This window comes from Lepisosteus oculatus, chromosome 14, assembly GCF_040954835.1.
Source record: "Lepisosteus oculatus isolate fLepOcu1 chromosome 14, fLepOcu1.hap2, whole genome shotgun sequence".
Lineage (NCBI taxonomy): Eukaryota > Metazoa > Chordata > Actinopteri > Semionotiformes > Lepisosteidae > Lepisosteus > Lepisosteus oculatus.
In genome coordinates this window covers 46,870,817-46,890,914 of record NC_090709.1, presented here as the reverse complement: position 1 = coordinate 46,890,914, position 20,098 = coordinate 46,870,817, and the positions used below count along the sequence as shown (strand labels likewise).

The window sequence follows — 20,098 nt, the reverse complement described above, 5'->3', positions numbered from 1 at the left end:
AAGATGTAGAAAGGTTTGACCCGTCAGTCTCAGGGAATAATGTGGAAACCTACATCGATGAGCTGAGATATACTTTGCAGTTTATGCCCGGAGCGTCCGAACAGGAAAAGGCTATGTTAGTAAGGAAAACTACCAGCCGAGCGGTCCACCAGTGGATGTCTAGACAAGGACCGGAGGTCTGTAATAGCTTTGAGGAGCTGTGTCAGGCAATGATCGGAGAATTTTCGGCTTTTATTGATCCCATAGCTGCTGTGGCAGCTGCGCACCATATTAAGCACGAAAAAGCTGAAGCCCCTCGCGACTATTATGAGTCGCCTGCACTTATTTTGCAGGGCGGAATGAAGAGGGTTGCGAAGAGAACGTGAATTTCAAAGGTTTATTCATTGCTAATCTGCATCCCTCAGTCAGGAAAATGATTGTGATGCACACTGATGCAAAAGCGATGAAAATGGCTGACATTAGAAGGTTGGCTTCTAAAAGCCTGGGGAGCTGAAGTCTCTGCTTCCTCAGAGCGAAAACCTGCTAAAACGGCCGTGTTCGCCACTAAAGCCATCAGGGTTGACGACTCGCCTCAGCTCGAGGGAGCTGAGGTTCCTGAGCCCCCTAAGCCCCGGCGCAAAATAGGCAGGCAGGACCGCACTAAGCGTCAGAGCCGCCGTGAGCGCTACGGGGAAGGCAAGGGCTCAGGCAGAGCCTATCATAAGGCTGGACGAAGGGAGTCGACTGCAGCCCGCCTGGCCCGGCTTGAACAAGCCCTGCTTGAGAGATCAGGACAGGGTAAACCTTCCGCACCGAATGCCGGAAGCGTGAATGAGCTGAGGGGGACCACGCCCCTTCTCACTGGAGGAGGCGGGGATCCATCCCAAACCCCTCCCTTAGTCTATCTGATTGGGTGGGAGGGTTCCTGCCTGGAAGAAGGCTGCGACTCTGAGTTGGGCGCTGACCCCGCCCCTGAAGTCAAAGAAAAGGCAGGCTTCCAACAATTCTTAGGGAATCTCAGCCAGAAAGGCAAAGCAAGGCTTATTTATATCAAGGTTTCTCTTGAAAACGTCTTAAATAGAGAAGCACTGATTGACACTGGTGCTGAAATTAGTTTGATGTCAGCCAATCTACTCAGCGAACTCAAACGAGTAGCGAAAGGAAAAGGCATCAGACTTAAGGTAGAACCGTGTAAGATAGATATTTCCAGCTATACCCAGGATCATGCCAGGATCACACACCGAGTGTGGGTGGCACTTAGGTTCGGGCCAATGAACGTGGTGCATCCTGTTTATATCTCTAGGTTTAAAACAGAGCCACTACTCATTGGCCAAGACCTGCTTGACAGGCTGGAGACTCTGGTGGACTGCCAGCGTGGAAAATTGTGGGCTCAGGTCAAAAACCCTAAGCCTGTCACACAGCAAAAAGGGGGGTTCAGTGGTTATGCTGTGATCACACAGTGCCCACTGAACACTATAGCTGAGTTGGAGGTTCCTCCTGGTTCCTCTGGACGAGAAATAAATGTCTCTTCTTGCTTTCCAAAACTACAGGGAAGTCGTGCCCTGGCCAAGGTCCCAACAGCCTCCATGCCACAGGAGCGGTGCTCCGAGCAGCCGCCTGATCCACCAGGTAAAGCAAACCCCTTTCACATCCCTAAAGAGGAGCGGATCTCCCCACTTGGTGATGAAAAGGAGCTTTCCCTGTGCACCCTGGCACCCAAGAGGGGTCAGGACCACCACCCCGCAGGGGTGGAAGGGATCCAGATGGCAAGAGAGCAGGTTGGTGATGTAGCCCTCACCCTTAGCCCTGAGAGGTCCTCTATTAGTGAGGATCTGCTTGAGCAGCTGTCACAGGGCCACCGCCAGGTGCCCCTGGTGCAACATTCACAGGTTAGACAGGAGGTCCAGCTGGACACTGGGACTACTGCCCTGTGGACACACCTGATCCCAGATGCCGATTCCCTCTGCTGTGATCCAGGGAACCTGCAGTCAGGTAACATTATTTCTCACAACTACCAGGTAGTGAGAGAGACCGACCTGATTGTTCCTGCCTCAACGGCAGGGTTTCCAACACACCCAGTCCCCAAGAAGGGACAGGGAATGAAAGCCGAGCCGGGTTTCTTACAGCCACCAGCTCAGTCTGTCAGTCTGAGTCTGACCAACAGTGGTTCAGCCATACTGGAGCTGGATGTTCAAGCCACCCGCCTGCCAGCGCAGGACATCGCAAAGAGGGGTGTCAGAATCCCCGCCTGCACTGACATGGGCCTGGTGGGTGATAGCGAGTTCAAAGACAGTGAACTAGCTATCCCAGTGCTGGGGCAGCTCCCTGAACCCCTAGCGAGGGAAGGGGGGAGCGAGCAGGTGTCCTACACCCACGCCCAGCGAACAATTGTAAACATGCCGATAGAGGGATTCCTCAATCAGGAGGGGTGCAGGGTGGACCTGAACAGTGAGAATGGGGTAACAATCCCAGATCACTCAGGTGCTCCAGATGACCACTCAGCCGAGGGTCAGGCATGCTCCACTGCTGCACCGCCCCCTGCAGGGTTCCTAGAGCACAGGCAAGAACAAATCAAAAAAGCAGATGCCCTGGAAATGGAGGAGCAGCATCAGCAGCTGCGTCAGATCTCCCCAGATTTCCAGGATGTTGGTGCCCAGGATGCCACATGGCATACTGAGAAAGACACCATGTACACGCTGCGCCAGCTTAGAAAGGCGACAGTCACTCAGAAGGAGATGACTGGGATCAGCCACCCTTAAAAACTTTTGGGAGGACTGATTACTGCCGCCACTGTTGTGAATTTGCTCTTTTTGGTAGGTTTGTTTGTTACCGGCATTCTCACCCTGACTGCCCCAAGAAGGCAGGTGTCAGAAATGCCAGAGGGTAGTGAAAGACTGTAACAACAGAAGCAGCGGCTGGAAAGCCTAGGGAAAACCTTACAGGGCACAATATTAGCAGTAAACCTTCATGCAGCAGTGTTAAATAACACCCTCCACACCGTGGGCAGGATTGTCGACGTGTTACAGTGGGATTATGCTTACGTGAAACAGGTCAGAATGCTGATGCAGGATTTACTTAGGGAGCTTAGTGCCACGGTAACTAGCCTAGCCATGGGACAGATTCCAACCTACTTGGTTCCACTGTCCTTGGTAGAAGAAGTACTGAGGACCACCACTTCCGAGATGGTGCAGCCAGTGCAAGTACATCTTGCATACAGTCTAGGCAGTGCCATTCCCATACATGTCAACCCCGAAGCCAAGGAAATAGGTTTCCTGTTGAACCTTCCCATCGTGAGTAGCAAGGATATCTATAGACTCAAGTCTATATATTGAACGTTGGCTTCTGGAGGGGGGACATGCATGTGAAGTTGACCAACCCACCGCTCGTAGCTTACCAGGAGGATGATCCAAATTTGTACCTTGTTCCAAACCTGGAACTGTGTCAACCAAGGATATCCACTGGGTATGCCCAAGTAAGCCATTCCTTAGGGACACAACTCAGAGGTTGTGTGGTATCAGAAAGGGGGCTGCCACTGAAAAGTGTAAAGCCACAGTGACGAGCAAAAGTGAGGTTAATGAACCCCAGGTTGAGCAGGTGGGAAAGATATGGCTGGTCAGCACACCACAGTTAACTGTTACAAGAACCTATGACAGACATGACACAGCTACCGAAGTGCAGCTACCCAACAAAACAGTTTTTCTACAAGTTCCTGAAGGAGCTATAGTGCATCTCAACGATTTAGCACTATATCATCTGGAGTCAGAACTGTATGAAACGGAACTCGAGATTGTGGACGCTTTCAGAGGACACAGCGTTGACTTGGATGAGAGAATCCAAGAGACAGTAAGCCTTGAGGGTGTACAGTTACTTGAATTTGTTCTCAACGACACAAACGTAAAAACTACGCTGGTAGGTCCCAAGCACAGTCGTTGTGGACCCTCTGGGGCGCTGGGAACAGTAAACGTGGTCATCTTGACACTGCTGCTGGGTAGCTGGATCATGGCTGGGGTAATGTGTTGGATGCTGTTCTCTTGTATCAAAGCCTTGCGGGGTAGTTTGAATGAGACAAAGGGAGCAATGGTGTATCACCGAAATCAGGTAACCACTCCCAAACGTCTGCCTGCTGCAGAGCTATCCGATACTGATAGTGAACTGCCGGAAGTTTAAGGTCTAGGGCTATTGATGATGCCCGATGCCTCATTTCTATGTACCTTATAACTGAGAGCAGGTATACGCAATGTTCTTTCCAACACTATTTCCTGTACAAATTCTCGAGAGGTAATGTGAATATTGGGTGGTAGAATCCACCGTGGTACAACAGACATCACTTTACTCTGTTTTTGTTTTGAAGGCAACAACGCCTCAGGACCTCGTGACCTTCAAAAAGGGGGGATATGTAGCGGCAATGCTTGTTAATAAGACAGAATTAGGCGTTGGTATGCTGTCCTAAAGGAGGCCCCATCTCACCCTCCATCTCTGTGGTGCAGCCACAGAGAAAGTATTCATGCAGGCTGATTTAAGATGTTTTCTTTTGATAAGGAACAAGCTCGCAGACGGGGATGCACTTAGCTAAGCCTGGCTATCATGATCAATGGTCATCCATTGGTGCCTATCAGTTTAGAGAGTGCCGAATGGACATCTGGACTGCATTCCTAAGTGTCAAGAGTAAGTGACTTATATCTCATCTTGACCAACCAATCAGGGACTGGCAGGGCGTGGTAATACCACGTGGGTCTCCAATGCCCGCCAAACTCTCAACCAATCAGCACACATCTGGGTCTTGGTCAAAAAGGGAGCGCAAGCTCAGATCGGGGCTCTCCTTTGCCATTTTCGCGCATCCTCAGAGACAATCACGTGACAACTGCTGTTGTCTGCAAAAGGACTTGGACTTTGTTCTAAGCGCGAGGCCGAGGATCCCGTACGTACTCAGAATTCTACCAACGTGAATGCTCCACTTGATCAACGGCAGCCTACAGTTGGACCCTCGTCGACAACCTGAATAGCTTATTCAGAAGCAGCGCTGGACCGGGAACGAACCAGCTTCTTCCCAGGCAAAAGAGTGACTTGTGAGGACTCACGGTCACACTCTTTGCATAGAGACTTTCTACTAGCCAGCCGGACTCCTGGTAGATCCCCTCGGAGCAACGACTGCCCTGTGCGCCGCAGTCAGATTCCTCCGCCCGTCCTACTCTGAGCTGCACCTTGACTGGTTGGCCGGTAGCTAGAGGACGCCGACACAATGCCCATTGGACAACCGCTGCAACAGAGGCTGCAACAGAGCCTGTCAGCTGGTTTGGTGTTCGTGCCAGGAGATTCCAAATCCATACACAGTGGATAAGTAAACCCCATGTTCTACATTGCGTCTCGAGAATTCAATTGTACCTCAACACAAGTTGTTATCAATTTAATTCATGAGTAATGTATTTACTTCCGAGTTTAGAGTAACAGTGGGTAATAACACTGGTTAGCGATTTGGTAACCGAACGATATATATTGACATATATTCTCTGTTGTGTATCTCTTTGTGTTTGCATCTCTTCGAGATTATATACCTTGTATATTGATAACCCTCACAGCAAGGTCTGCCACTCGTATCCAGGCAGACTAGTATATCTTTGGTGCACAATTTATATTAATAAATGTATCTCGTGTATTGAACCTGTGTGTGTGCGTTGTTAGTTGTTCTGACGATTTATTTTCTAAAAGCTACAACGAACAACCTCGTGATTACTGTTACAATTAATAATTGTCTCAGTAAACCCATCAAACCACTACACTATTGAGCCATGAAGAAGACCCACCTGTCCCAGTGTATTACCTGTAGTGTTACTTTCAGAAAATCATAAAAAAATAAAGAAAGAGGCCACAGCCACAGCAAGGTTGTATGAGGTTAGGGGCCCTGTCTGGTGTGTAAAACATATGGTTTCAGCAGTGTGGCTGTTGTATTTGAATTACTATTGAGCCATGAAAAAGACCCACCTATCCCAGTGTATACCTGTAGTGTTATCTTCAGAAAATCATAAAAAATAAAGGTTCCACAACCCAAAACAAAGCTGGAAAAAGTCAGAAGACCTGCTTAGTGTGCAAAACACTTACTTGCAGCATTGTGGGTGCTGTGATTTAAATGCTATTGGTTTGTGAACAGAATATCCCTATCCCAGTGCATTGTGCCATATTAAATAAAAGCACGAGAAAAAGAGATTCAGAACGCAAAGCTGTGTCAGTGTTCTGTGTAAAATATCGGTTTGAACATCATGGGAGCTGTTTTTAATGAGCTGCTGAGTAAAGAATATTTTAATCTTCCTGCTGTCAGTAGTATTGTCAATATAGTTGACCCTTACCTGAATGAAAACAGGGCGTAAAGGAAGGGTTTCAGAAATCAAACAAAGCTTTATTCCTGTGCTTACAGTCTGGGTAATTGGAGACTGCACTGTTCTGCTTCCTATGGTCATATACGGGTTATTCGCACGAAGCCGTATTGAACAGTATTTCTTGCGTTGTGAACGTCTGTACACAGCGGTCCTCCAGGTTCCAGTAAGTGCGTAATTATGCATCGATGAAAAACCGGAGGTTTAAAAAAAGATAATTAGCCCACTGATAGTTTGATGTAGATGCTGTGGAAATATCCACAAGTCTTGGTCTTTAAAATGCATTTGGTTTGACAGCGCTCTGTGCTTCCATTGGGAAGATATGGACAAAAGAATATTCGTGCTCGGTCAAAAAAATGTCATAAAAACGAAAAAGTGAAGGCTGAGAAAGCATTCACAATGTATATTATACACAAAGGAAGTATTCTCGCAACTCTAAGAGGTTTCGTGGTTTAATTTTTTTTAATTGTTGAATCATATTTAAATGTTAAACAACTGAAGAGCATATTGCTGTAGACCAGGATGGCCGAGTGGTTAAGGCGTTGGACTTAAGATCCAATGGACAAATGTCCACGTGGGTTCAATCCCCACTCCTGGTAGTGTTGTAATAAGTTTTAAGTGACAGAACACTTTGATGATTTACACTCTATTTAAATATGAATTTAATAAATTTCAGTTCAGTTCTCTTCACTCCCACTCCCTGGCATAACTGAGCTCTCACTATCGCATACTGAAGGCTTTACATGCATTAGCTGTGATTCAGTTCCCAATAAAGACGGAATCAAACAGTTTGTTCTGTCTCTCATGGTGATCCTCTTCTCGATCCAAATGAAATGTTTAATATGATGCCTCGAGAAAAAAAAAGGAGTGGATTTCCACCTGTAATGATGGATGCCCCATCAAACATTTTGTAACATCCCTGGAAGATTATACAGTAGAATCCTGGTTTGTGGCTTAAATTCAAGGTAAACAAGACTAAGGAAACGAGTTGGAAACTTGATGTCGAACTGGAATTTAAGTACCCGGAATATTTCACTACATTGGGCAATATGTGCCAGAGAAGAGCACTTTAAATCCCTTCGATAGCTCAGTTGGTAGCGTGGCTGATTGTATTAGAAACAGTTTGGAATCCTTAAGTCGCTGTTTCGACTCCAGCTCGAAGAAAGGTGCTTTTGTGAACTTTAATCAAATAGTTAAAATAGCAAATCTTTTTCACTCAGACGTTGATCAAAAGCTCAATAAACAATGAAGCAGAGGCTCTTGTTCCGAATTCAGCTAACATCTGGTTGTCTTGTTTTGGCAAATATCTTATCTTTGAATTAAGGGACTACGCTGTCTGATTTGTAATTCAAAAGTAGATACAAATGTCACTGTTTTCAAAGGATAGGTACTTAATTGGCTTTATGATTTAGTATTGATTTTGTATCATTATATTATTACGTTTGTGCTTTTTGTGTTTTTTATCATATTGTGAACTTATTTTTTTAACAAATGCTTACAAAGGCAAACACAGCACACATCTGTTTATACCAGTGGTGAATTGTACATTTTTATTAAGTACAATCTACTGTATTTTTAGAAAAAAATGGCATACTGTGCAGGATATGTTGCAGAAACACAACCTGATATTTTCATAATTATTATTTTAATCATTTGACAAGTATGAGGTCCCGGATCCAAATCTTCAGTTCTGATTTTTTTTAAAGTGATATCTTCTCTTCCTCTCGTGGAAATCACAAGATGTGAGCAAATGTTTTTTGTTCTTTTTTTTTCACGTTGCGATCCAAAGAGCCTCAGACACACAGTCTGACAGTAACCAAACCAGAATGGATTCTGCTGGGAGCCGGACTGAGCTCATTCTCACTCCCTGTGCTGAAAACAGAATTATCTCTTCCCCGAACATCATCTACAGCTGCTAGATATTGCTCTGCGTCCTACTGCTCCAGCAATTCCTTTGACCAAAGACAGATCACTTGTGCACTTTTAACCTTTTTGCCGTTACAGGCTCTTTGATGGCTCATGCTGATCGTCCTGTGGATCTGAAAGAAAATGTTAAAGCTGATATATTTTCAATTGTAATTTGCATCTAGCTACAACGTCCCTGGAAAAGATAATTTATTAGTTGCGTGCAATCGGAATCTTTTACTTTACGGATGGTAGTGGAAATAGTTTTAAAAATGTTTTCTAAAGAAGATTGTATTGCCAGGACCTGCCTTTAGCGCTCAGTAGCGATAACGCTGTTGATATAGATGGAGAAGAAATGTAAGATGAATTGATGATCTAAGCTAAAATATCCCTAACACGCCTCCTGTAACAGTGTTTGTATTCATAGCAAGTAATATTCTTTTTCAAACCCGAACGTTGCTTTTTCATTAAGTGTTATGTAACCATTAGCGGTTTCGGTAACTTCTAAAGAGCGCACTTTTCCAAACTGAAGCCTATAAGAATTTTGTTTCATCAAAGAGTACAGAAAGAAGAAAGAAAGGAAAAGTGTCGTAAATGAACTCTGTTGCCCATGGGAGATGTCAAGGGCATTGGACATGAAAAGTGCCCAATAAAAGCCATTTCTCTTCGTTTCTTTTACGGTCAGGGCTCCTGTTCCGTGTAAAGGAGACAGCTTGCTCAGCCGTCAGACTCAGGGCTTAGTGAATGCAAATGGCTCAGAGCGGTGTGTCCAAGCGGCTGTAAAAGAGGAGAATTCTGCCGGCACTGTAGCTGAATCGGTTTAAGTACCTGTCTCGTTAACTGGGGATCCTGGCTCCACATCCCAGCTGTGCCTTTCTTCCTGTCTTTCTGTGCAGAAACAACCATCTTGGACAACCGCATAGGGCTTGATTTAGTTTAATGCATGAATGCATTTCCTTTCTGCAACAACTTGTTTTTCAAGAAATTCATACAGCTTGTGAAAAATGAAATTTAATTTTTGCCTATCAGAGCAATGTTTAATTTTTGACCAGAAAGGTGCGAATGGAGAAAAGCCTCTCTCATCAGTCTCTGTGGTGCAATCGGTGAGCACGTTTGGTTGTTAACTGAAAGGTTGGTGGTTCAAACCCACCCAGGGACAATCGTCTTATTATTGTCAATGTAAACACTGTCTCCGCTAAAGCTGAAACCTTAACCCTCTTTATATTTGCAGAAAATGCGAGTCTTTTGCCCGTGTCCAACAACAACACTTGAGACCGGGGAAGTCCAATAGTGATCAACACCGCAACTCCCCAGAAATCCATATTTACCCATGGAAAAGTATCTTTGAATGGCTGGCGGGAGATATCATTTATACTCTTGTTGCGTCCTCTGCTAAAAGAGATTAGAAATACAACGCAGATTTGTTTGAGAATTTGACAAGCATTGTTACGAGTAGTATAAAGTGACACCTTTCGTCAAACTTTTGACAGGTACCACGCCCCCCTTTTCCAGCCAATGGGCGTCAGCGGTGTTTGGCTGTCCCGCCCCCTTGCCAGCCAATGGCGTGTTGTTATTTGTGCATGTCCTGCCCCCTCAGGAGCCAATGGTGTGTCGTTAAGGGTCGGAACTCCCGCCTCCCCCTGGCCGGTCGGTCCGGAGCCTTAGGGTCCCAAAGCCCCAAGGCGGCGCATCCCTCGCTTGTGTGTGAAAGTGTGTATTGGTTTGGAAGGGGACCATGTCTGCCGCGGGGTTGAGTGCGCTCTATTATAACCCTAGGAAATCGGGTAGTTTTCGTGTCTGGGAGTCTGGTGAGGGCCGCGAGATCCCCGGGTGTGAGCAGCGCCAGCCGCGGCCGGGTGGCCGAGTGGTTGTCTGGCCAGGCTGCTTATACGCTGCATAAGCCGTGTCTCAAAAACATCAGGGGTGTAAACACACACACACACACACACACACACACACACACACTGCGTAAAGTCTCACGGAAAGAACGCACAGGACAAACACCATGTGAAATGTGAACTGCTTTATTTCAACGGGGGGTTTTCAAACACAGAAACAGCGCAGCAGCACTTTTCACACAAGTTACAGACTCCAGTTTGCAAGTATGTGAAATGTGAACCGCTTTATTTCAACAGTGCGTGCTTCAAACACTGAAACAACGCAGCACACACGCGTTACCGGCCCCTGTTTGCATTCAACAATTAAGTGTTGGTGCGGAAAATTAGTTCGGTACACGTAACCACCACCCCAACATTGCTGAGAAACTTTGAGGCATCTGAAAAAGCATTCATAACCCCCTTCCGCTCCCCATGTCTAAAGCCATGCTAACCACACTGGGCGATCCGATCTAGCAGAGCAAAAAAGTTTGCCTGCGTAGACAGCGGGATGGTGTTACCACAGGTTCTGTGCAAAACACGCTGTATTTTGGAATACACACTGTAGAACACCCCAGGCTGAGCAGCGCCAGCCGCGGCCGGGTGGCCGAGTGGTTGTCTGGCCAGGCTGCTTATACGCTGCATAAGCCGTGTCTCAAAAACATCAGGGGTGTAAACACACACACACACAAACACACACACACACACACACACTGCGTAAAGTCTCATGGAAAGAACGCACAGGACAAACACCATGTGAAATGTGAACTGCTTTATTTCAACGGGGGGTTTTCAAACACAGAAACAGCTCAGCAGCACTTTTCACACAAGTTACAGACTCCAGTTTGCAAGTATGTGAAATGTGAACCGCTTTATTTCAACAGTGCGTGCTTCAAACACTGAAACAACGCAGCACACACGCGTTACCGGCCCCTGTTTGCATTCAACAATTAAGTGTTGGTGCGGAAAATTAGTTCGGTACACGTAACCACCACCCCAACATTGCTGAGAAACTTTGAGGCATCTGAAAAAGCATTCATAACCCCCTTCCGCTCCCCATGTCTAAAGCCATGCTAACCACACTGGGCGATCCGATCTAGCAGAGCAAAAAAGTTTGCCTGCGTAGACAGCGGGATGGTGTTACCACAGGTTCTGTGCAAAACACGCTGTATTTTGGAATACACACTGTAGAACACCCCAGGCTTCCATTTCTGATCTGAAAACATCAGATCTGCAATAATTTCACTCAAGTTCTTGACATACACATCTATCTCTTCAACAAATTTAAGGACATTAGCATTCGACTCTTTGTTTTGCATATCAAGCTTTGTAGAGAGAAGTGTGTAAAGCACTCTTAGTAAGAATTCAGACGTATACATTAGAAATACTTCATTCTTTGGACGATGGCACACCCGGGTCTGTAAAACAGAGTGAAATCTGTATTCACATTTTACATAGATCTTTTTTTTTGCGTCTGTAAAAATAAGAATAGTGTTTCTTTTGCAACGCATCAAAAGTCACGTCTACTAATTTTTCATCCAGCTGTTTAAGTATGGTGTGTACATGCTCGAATGGGGAGCGGTCCTCAATTATATTTTTCAGCAACTGTTTTTTGCCCCGCTCAGTGTCATTTGTAATGGTGTACGAACCCAGACACCTGGCGGTGTACAGAACAGCCGATAAATTTCAGGCTAAACTGAGAGACTTATAAATTTCTAAAGCAGCAAACGTCACATCTTCAAACCCATCTGTGTAGCCGACAGACAGGCATGTGTGACCTTGCTGCCCGGGATGGTCAATCAAACAGGCCGAGCAGTCATCAACCAGGACCCCCTTTAAACAGTGTTTGAAGATGCAATAAACTACTGCTTTCACAATCTGGGGCATAACATCGGGCTCATTAGGGACATGGGCATCAGCTTTATTAACATTTGGCCAAACACATAGACACGAAACATTCAGTTGTGCCAGTAGGCCGAAGATTGACCCGTCCACATCCTCTTTATTCTATTAAAGGAAAAAGAAAAGGAAGGCTTAACAAAATAGACATGCTTTGTACCTAAAATATCGAGCATTTAACGCACTTTTGAGCTAAGGTTTTTCATTAATATTTACCATTTGTAGCGTGGTATCATCGCTAGCACCCAGCAGTTCTTCAACATCTGGTACCCCAGCTGAACTCACATCCCCGCCGTTGTCACAGGGTGCAGAGGGTGGGGTCTGGTTTTGCTAAAAAGAAGACCAAGTATTAAAATGACATACGCTAAGCACCGATACAACAATTCCACGATCAGAAAAAATATTTTAGCCACCTACCTCTTCACTTTGTAGAGTAGCGGACCCCGATGTTTCTCCACACAAAGAAGCCATCTTCGCAGTTCCCAACAAGGGGTGGTGTCTGACAGCTCCAGGGACGCGCTGCGACCCTGTCAGGCCGGCGCGTTTGAGAATATGCGCTAATGGTGTTACCAAGCCTACATAACACAAGACATTTTTCAATTGGTTGTGATGCTTTAAAAAGACCCCCCCCCCCCATTGTTTTATCGAGAGCGAAAAGTATTCACATATCAGTTTATAAGTTTTAAACTTTAAAAGTATTAACACACAACGCAAACAAATGATGTGTTTGCCCAGAAAAGAAATTTTAAACACGCGGGGTTGGTCTTAAAGTTTTTAAAATAATGTAATAAGATTTTTAATAAAACATTCGCAACAGCTTTTTCGAAAGTTTGAGATAAATTTCCACACATCGCAAGCATAAAAATCTTTAAGGTATTAACAGGCAACAAATGATGGGGTGTTGTTCTTTATACTTAAATGGATTGGTCTTAAAGTTTTAAAATCACGCATTAGAGATAATTTGAGTTGTTTTGGAGACGAGCGGTGTGGCGTTTAGTTAAAGGCTTTGGAATGCAGAGTGGGGGAGGGGGGCTAAAATTGACCCCAGGGAAAGTTTACATTTTATATTCATGTAAAGTTTTCTAATTTACAAGCACCACATGTATTTCACGGAAAAATGTTCTTAACATCGCATCGCGAAAAAATAAAACCTCAAAACATCAAGCTTGGTTTGTGAACACGTCGCTATAAAGAACAGATACATTTTCTTATAGCGTTAATAAAAAACATTTTGCTTGATAATATTCTTAGCGGTCTGAATCAAACACAGACACCGCAGCACATTTTCACCAAGTTTTAACAGCTATGAAATTTAGACACCGTTAAAATAAAAAATAATATAGATTTTAACGGTCTAAAATGTTTTCTAAAATGTTTCTTAAAATAATTTCTACAGACCAGTACGTGCACCCCCAATGATACTTAAGATTAATGGTTTTATAGGGGGGCCATGTGTGTTTCTTAGAAGAGAATGTTTATCGGTTTGGGTATAAGTACCAGCGGTTTAACAGGCGAAGTTTTGGCTGGATTCCAATTCTTACAGTCTCACGTTATCTCGTCAGAATGGATCACGCCGATCAATTACAACAGTCTGAAGATAGTCTATTTACAGACTTAACACTGTTCGACTTGATAGACGAAGACGAGGACTCCACGAATTTCAGCGGTATGTATATCTGGCTTATTGTGAGACAATTACGTCACGGTGCATGTCTCATGTTAGCTATAGTTACAAAATGTTGTATAATATTTGTATACTAGCCAATATTGAAGTATTGCTTTACGACCATGTGAGTCTTAAAGACACAGGGGTACATTCTCCACACCAGTACAGATATGTGTCTATTCCACAGACGCGGGCGAAAGGACAAGTCGCTACACATTTAAAAAATCTCGTTTGGTGTTTACAATACCACCGCAAAACCTTGTGGAGACACATGCAGATGTTCACGTCATACCAGAGGGTGCGGAACATATTATCAGATCGCCTGGGAGAAGAGGTCGGTATTATATAAAACATTCTTTTAGCATGGCCATTTAAACGTGTCCATAATAAAAATCCCCACCGTTTTTTTTTTGGGGTAATTTGCGGTGTTGAGTTCTTTCACTAATGGTATTTTCCCTTTCCGTGCAGACCCCGGACCTTCAAGAAGTAAACTTTGACGCCGAGCCAACACGTTAACTGGGTCAACGAGCTCAAAACCTCTAAAATCAACAAGCAAAGGTTAATATAATTTAAGCATGGTCAAGATGTGTTACGATCCACTTATGGCAAATGTTACTTCTTTTGTTAGGATGTTAATTTGCTGAAAGATCCTAGTTCGCGTGGTTTTCTGTTTGGGAGTGTTAAAAAGCCTTATTTTAAAACTGCTTAGCTTTTAAGGTTAAAAGCGACTGGTCTGTGCGAGGGGTCTATAGGCCGTTAACCACGTCGCTTGACCCAGTAGCGCCACCACAGTCGTAAAGGAAACTGGTATAACAACATGTCCGGGTAACTTATTCCATTCACCCGCAGCCCTTTGTGTAAGGATGCGCCACAAGTGTGGTGTTTTTATCATAGTTATCGTAGTTTTCTGATTTTGACCGTTTAGATTTCATTGATTGTTGTGTTGAAAAGTCTTTTATTTTTATCACAGTGTAGTTTTCTGATTTTGAGATATGGAGCATTGACGTGGTATTAAAAAGTCTTATTTATTCACACAGCAGCTGTATCGACGAGCGGCGAAACAAATGTGGCGGAATCGTCGGACCCTAAGGTGGTAACTGCATCGGAGACGGCTGTTAAGACGCTGACCAAAGCCAAACGTGTCAAGCCATTGGAGCGAAATAATAACGCGCCTAAAGACTTGGTGCTTGGTGATGTGGGATACTCAGTGCGGTACATTGCAGACTTAGTATCAAAGGTGGGCACTAATTAGGTGAATAAAAAGCGGTATTTAGAGAATCTAAGAGCCACTTTAGCAAGTGTACATTCAGTGTTTACAAAAACGATCCAGGTTTACGCCGCTAGCCTCTTAGACGTTTTTTCTAAAGAGGATGTCGATCTAACCTCTGGATTTCATTACCTCATAATGCTATTTCAGGGAGCATTGGTGAAGACCCACCGGGATAAATGACTAAACATGCTGTCTAAAAAGTGTTTAAAAGACCGACCGCTTGCCAACATCAAGCGTTTGTACATAAATAAAAGAATTAAACTGGCAAAACCATGTTTGTTGCGTCGTAAAAGATTCAGAGAGAGGCATCAGATTTCCCAAGGAACCGCCCGAACCACGCAATGAAAATGCAGTGGTAGAAAATAACTTAATGCCCGAGGGTGCTGTAGCAGAACAGGATGGCGGTAACTTTGAAAACCGAGAACCGGTTGTACTGAACGATCTGAATCAGGTTGGTGGCGGTGCAGGGGAAAATAGAGGCCCCTTAGTTTTCCTGGACCATATACGTAGTTATAACAGGTCTTATAATAATTTTAGAGCAACAGAGCACCATGAAGAATTTCGTTTTGTTAATCTCGACAGAATAGCCTCGTATGTACAGGCTATGGACGTTGTGCATGGTGCAGTCCAGAGAATATTGGATGAACTTTCTCCAAACATCGGGGCGGATGATTTTGTACAGTTGTGTTTGACTGCGGGTGGTTTTAACAAACCCTTGTTCTCACACAGGAGACAACCCGGAGAATTAAATGCTGCCGATATTTTAAGCCACATCTCAGACCTCTTACAGAGCCACACAGAAGTTCTCACCGATGACAGCCTCCGATTAGTGGTGACGATAGTTAGGAATATGCAGGGGGGTGCCCGCCGAAGATTTAAATCCGTTCTGTACAGCCGGGTAATTGCTCAGAAAAAAGCCCACCTTATCGACTTACATTACATGGGCGGTATTCTGTGTTTCGCCGGGAGTGTGTACGGTTTGTTGAATGAAGGCTGTACCGATGGGGAAATGTTACAGGGCACTAAACGAATGCACAAAGAGTTGGGTTTTCCAGAGAATCGGAAAATTAGTTTGTCAGACATTACCGCTTTTGAAAAACATTTAAAGGTGGTCATTAGAATTTTGTACCACGACCAGGGTGATTGGAAATATTTTACAATGGGGCCCACACCACCAAATTCTAAAATACTTTTTGTTCTACTGCATGAACAGCATTTTTATGGGGTTTTAAATATTAAAGCTTTTGTGGGGGCGGCGTATTTTTGCACTAACTGCCATGCGGCGTATAGCCACAAGAACGCACACGCCTGTGTTAAAGCTTGTAAAACCTGTTTAGATCCCCAGTGTTGCAAAATTGATGCAGAAATTCAGAATTGCCCGGCCTGTAAGGTCTTTTGTCGTAGCTCTCAGTGTTTGGCGAGACACTTTCGGAATGCGGCGTCGGGTGTTAGTAAGTGTGAGCACAGGGTCTTTTGTGAGAAATGTGGGGTTTATAACCTCGCAAGTCTCAAATGTAAAGAAACTGTGCTCGCGTTGTAACAACGTGATCGACACCCCTGACACACATTTGTGTTACATACTGCCTTTGGACAACCCCAAAATTTCAAACAAGTACATTTTTTTCGACTTTGAATGCATGCAAGAAACGGGGACACACATACCAAATTACATCCACGCCCTTCATATTGACAATAAACGAAGCTGGGAATTTTATGGTGAAATTTGTCTAAAGGATTTTGTGTGTAAATTTATCGATAGACGTTTCAAAAACCATACGTTCATATCGCAGAATGGCAAGGGATATGACAATTACCTAGTAATCAGACAGTTGTTAGCTGAAAAGATGGACGTTGAACTAATTAATCAGGGTGGTAAGATAATGTGTATGACTGTAAAAGCTCTGAACATCAGATTTATCGATTCTTTAAACGTTCTACCTATGAAATTAAGCAAACTGCCGGCCGCCATGGGGTTCCCTGGGGCTAAGGGTCATTTTCCACACTTGATGAACACTTCAGAAAACCAAAATTATGACGGCTCGCTGCCGCCGCCAGAACTTTACGGCGTTAACTACATGCTGCCGAGCGAGAAAGCCGGGTTTTTGGTTTGGTATGAAGAATGCAAGGGAAGTGTGTTTAACTTACAGAGAGAGTTGAAACGTTACTGCCAGTTGGATGTGGCAATTCTAAGAGGAGGCTGTATCAGGTTTCGGGACGAGGTCATGAATATGACCAGACAGACACGCGTGACTGAGTCAGGGGCTGCCTGTGTTGTCTGCATCGACCCCTTTCAGTTTGTGACCATCGCTAGTGTCTGCATGGCCATGTTCAGACTTATGTTTTTACAGGAAGAGACGATTGCGTTGCTACCCCATGAAAATTACCACCGCCAGCAAAAACGATTTTCTACACCCAGCAGTCAATGGCTTATGTACATCGAACACACAGAGCCCGTTAAAATCCAACACGCATTAACCACGGCCGGTGAGTTCAAAGTTGGCCCATATTTTCTGGATGGTTATGCTGTAATTGACAGAGTGCCGACAGCCTTTGAGTTCAACGGTTGCTTTTTTCACGGTTGTAGCGTTTGTTATTGTAAAAACGATTTTAATCCGCTGACAAACACTACTTTTGGTTGGTTGTACAGAAAGACAATGGTGAAAATTAATTTTCTCAAAATGAGAGGTTTTAACATGTGTGTTTTGTGGGAGCACGAGTTCAGAGACATGCTTGTTGAAAATGGAGACTTTGGTAAATTTCTAACAGCCGCACAATTACCAGAGCCTCTGCAACCGCGCGAGTCGCTTTTTGGGGGGAGAACAAATGAGATTTGTTTGCATTACACAGCGCAGCCCGGTGAAAAAATCCATTACTATGATTTCACCAGTCTGTATCCATTTGTGAACAAAACTAAAAAATACCCACTGGGGCACCCCCGAATAATATATAAAAACTTTGGAGATTTAAAACAATATTTCGGTTTAGCAAAGGTGAAAGTTTACCCACCCAGATGTTTGTACTTTCCAGTTCTTCCAACCAAAATTGACAAAAAAAACTGTCAACACTGTCGTACATGTGGTGAAACAAAACAGACCACCCCCTGTGAGCACGGTGATGAAGATCGCGCCTTGACTGGTGTCTGGTGCGCCCCTGAATTATGGCCTTAGATCTGGGGTATAGAGTGGGTAAAATTGATGAAATTTGACATTTCGAAAAGTCCTCACACAATCTTTTTTCCGACTACATCAAACTGCATCTGAAAGGGAAACAGGAAGCTTCGGGGTTTCCAGAGTGGTGTACAGATGTCGCAAAACAACAGAGATATATCCGCGAATATTATGAAAAAGAGTGTGTCCGGCTGGACCCCGGCAACATTAAAAAGAATCCAGCCAAATGACAGCTTTCAAAAATTGCCTTGAACAGTTTCTGGGAGAAGTATGGACAAAGAGACAATTTACCACAGAACTCCAGTGTGAGAAACCCCGATAAATTGTTCAGGTACTTATTTACGCCATATCATAAGGTGTCAGCCTGCGAGTTTATCATGAAAACACAGCCTGAACACTAAACACCACTATACAGGCCATTCAAACACTAACATTTTCATCGCTAGCTTTACAACCGCCTATGCCCGCTTGGAGTTATACAATCTGCTAAACGCTTTGCAAGGCCACTGTCTGTACCACGACACAGATTCCATTATCTTTGTGAGCCGGGAGGGTGAGTGGAATCCGGGGCTGGGTGACTATTTGGGTGAGCTGACCAGCGAAATCGATGCTGGACAACACATCACCGAGTTTGTATCAACAGGACCCAAGTCGTACGGGTACAAACTGTCTGGAGGGAAAGCCTGTTTAAAGGTGAAAGGCATTACGCTCAATGTGAACAATTGTGAAAAAGTTAACTTTGAGAGTCTGCGGGACTTGGTTTTTGACTATGGCGTTAACCCTTATGCAGAGTGCCGGGAATTTAAACACATTTCTATTCAACAGCCGATGATCGTGCGTGTTAAAAAGGATTGGCGCATTGAGACCCGGACCTTAAAGAAAACCCAGAAGGTGGTGTATGACAAGCGGGTGCTGCAAGAAAATTTAACATCGTTGCCCTACGGATATTAACACGATGGATGTCAGGTTAAAACACCCATTTTCATGCATTTTGTCTGGACCCTCGAATTGCGGTAAAAGTTATTTTATAAAACAGCTCTTGGAGAGCGGTGATACCGTTATGACTCGTAAACCCGAAAACATAGTCTGGTGTTACAGCTGCTGGCAACCTCTATACGATGAGTTGCTTGTGAAATTTCCATACATTCAGTTTATAGAAGGACTACCGACGTCGTTTTCCGACGACCAGCTACTGCCGCCGGGTAGAGTAAATTTGATTATAGTTGATGATTCGATGGAGTCTGCGTGTGAAAATAATGAGATAGAAAAACCTTTTACCAAATACGTACACCACCGAAACGTCAGCATCATGTATATCGTCCAAAATGTGTTTTGTCAAGGCCGGAAAAGTAGAACCATAGCATTAAATACAAAGTACATGGTGCTGTTTAAAAACCCTAGAGATAAACTACAGATTACAACCCTGTCATGGCATATGTATCCCGGTAAAGCCAGATTTTTTTGGAAGCGTTTGATGACGCAACTAAAAAACCTTTCGGTTACTTGTTGGTGGATTTAAATGCCGACACCCCAGATGACTATCGCTTGTGAACAGGTCTTTTCCCCCCAGATGTACCAGTGGCTTATGTATTTAAAGAATCTAAAAGTCGGTGATCTCGCAACCACAGACTCAGTCAAAAAAACACGTTCGGGCCGTCGTCATGTCTTCACGCGTTCGGAGAAACCTGACACTTACAATTTCTGGTAAAAGCCAGCCCCAGTCACCGGAAAGCTATTCTCTGTGGGGCTTCAGATGATCTTGTACAGACAATAGCTAAGCCTGCTAAGCAGTTTGGGACCCTGAAGAGAAAGCATAAGCTTTTAAAGACTTTGAGTCAAAGGGGTCTTTCTCTTAAAAGAAAGAGACTCTTGGTGAACCAGTCCGGCAGTTTTATCGGGACACTGTTGAGTATTGTAGTACCATTGATTACGGAGCTTCTTCAACACCGATAATGGACCACACTGAAAAA

The 20,098-nt window shown here is 44.3% G+C and overlaps 2 non-coding genes across 2 annotated transcripts; both read left to right on the top strand.

The window, feature by feature from the left end:
- Nucleotides 1-6,863: 6,863 nt before the first annotated feature.
- trnal-uaa (transfer RNA leucine (anticodon UAA)) lies at nucleotides 6,864-6,946 on the top strand. Its single transcript has one exon. It is a non-coding gene; the product is annotated as a tRNA-Leu (tRNA).
- A 2,391-nt stretch (nucleotides 6,947-9,337) lies between these two features.
- trnan-guu (transfer RNA asparagine (anticodon GUU)) lies at nucleotides 9,338-9,411 on the top strand. The gene has a single exon. It is a non-coding gene; the product is annotated as a tRNA-Asn (tRNA).
- The last annotated feature ends 10,687 nt before the right edge of the window (nucleotides 9,412-20,098 follow it).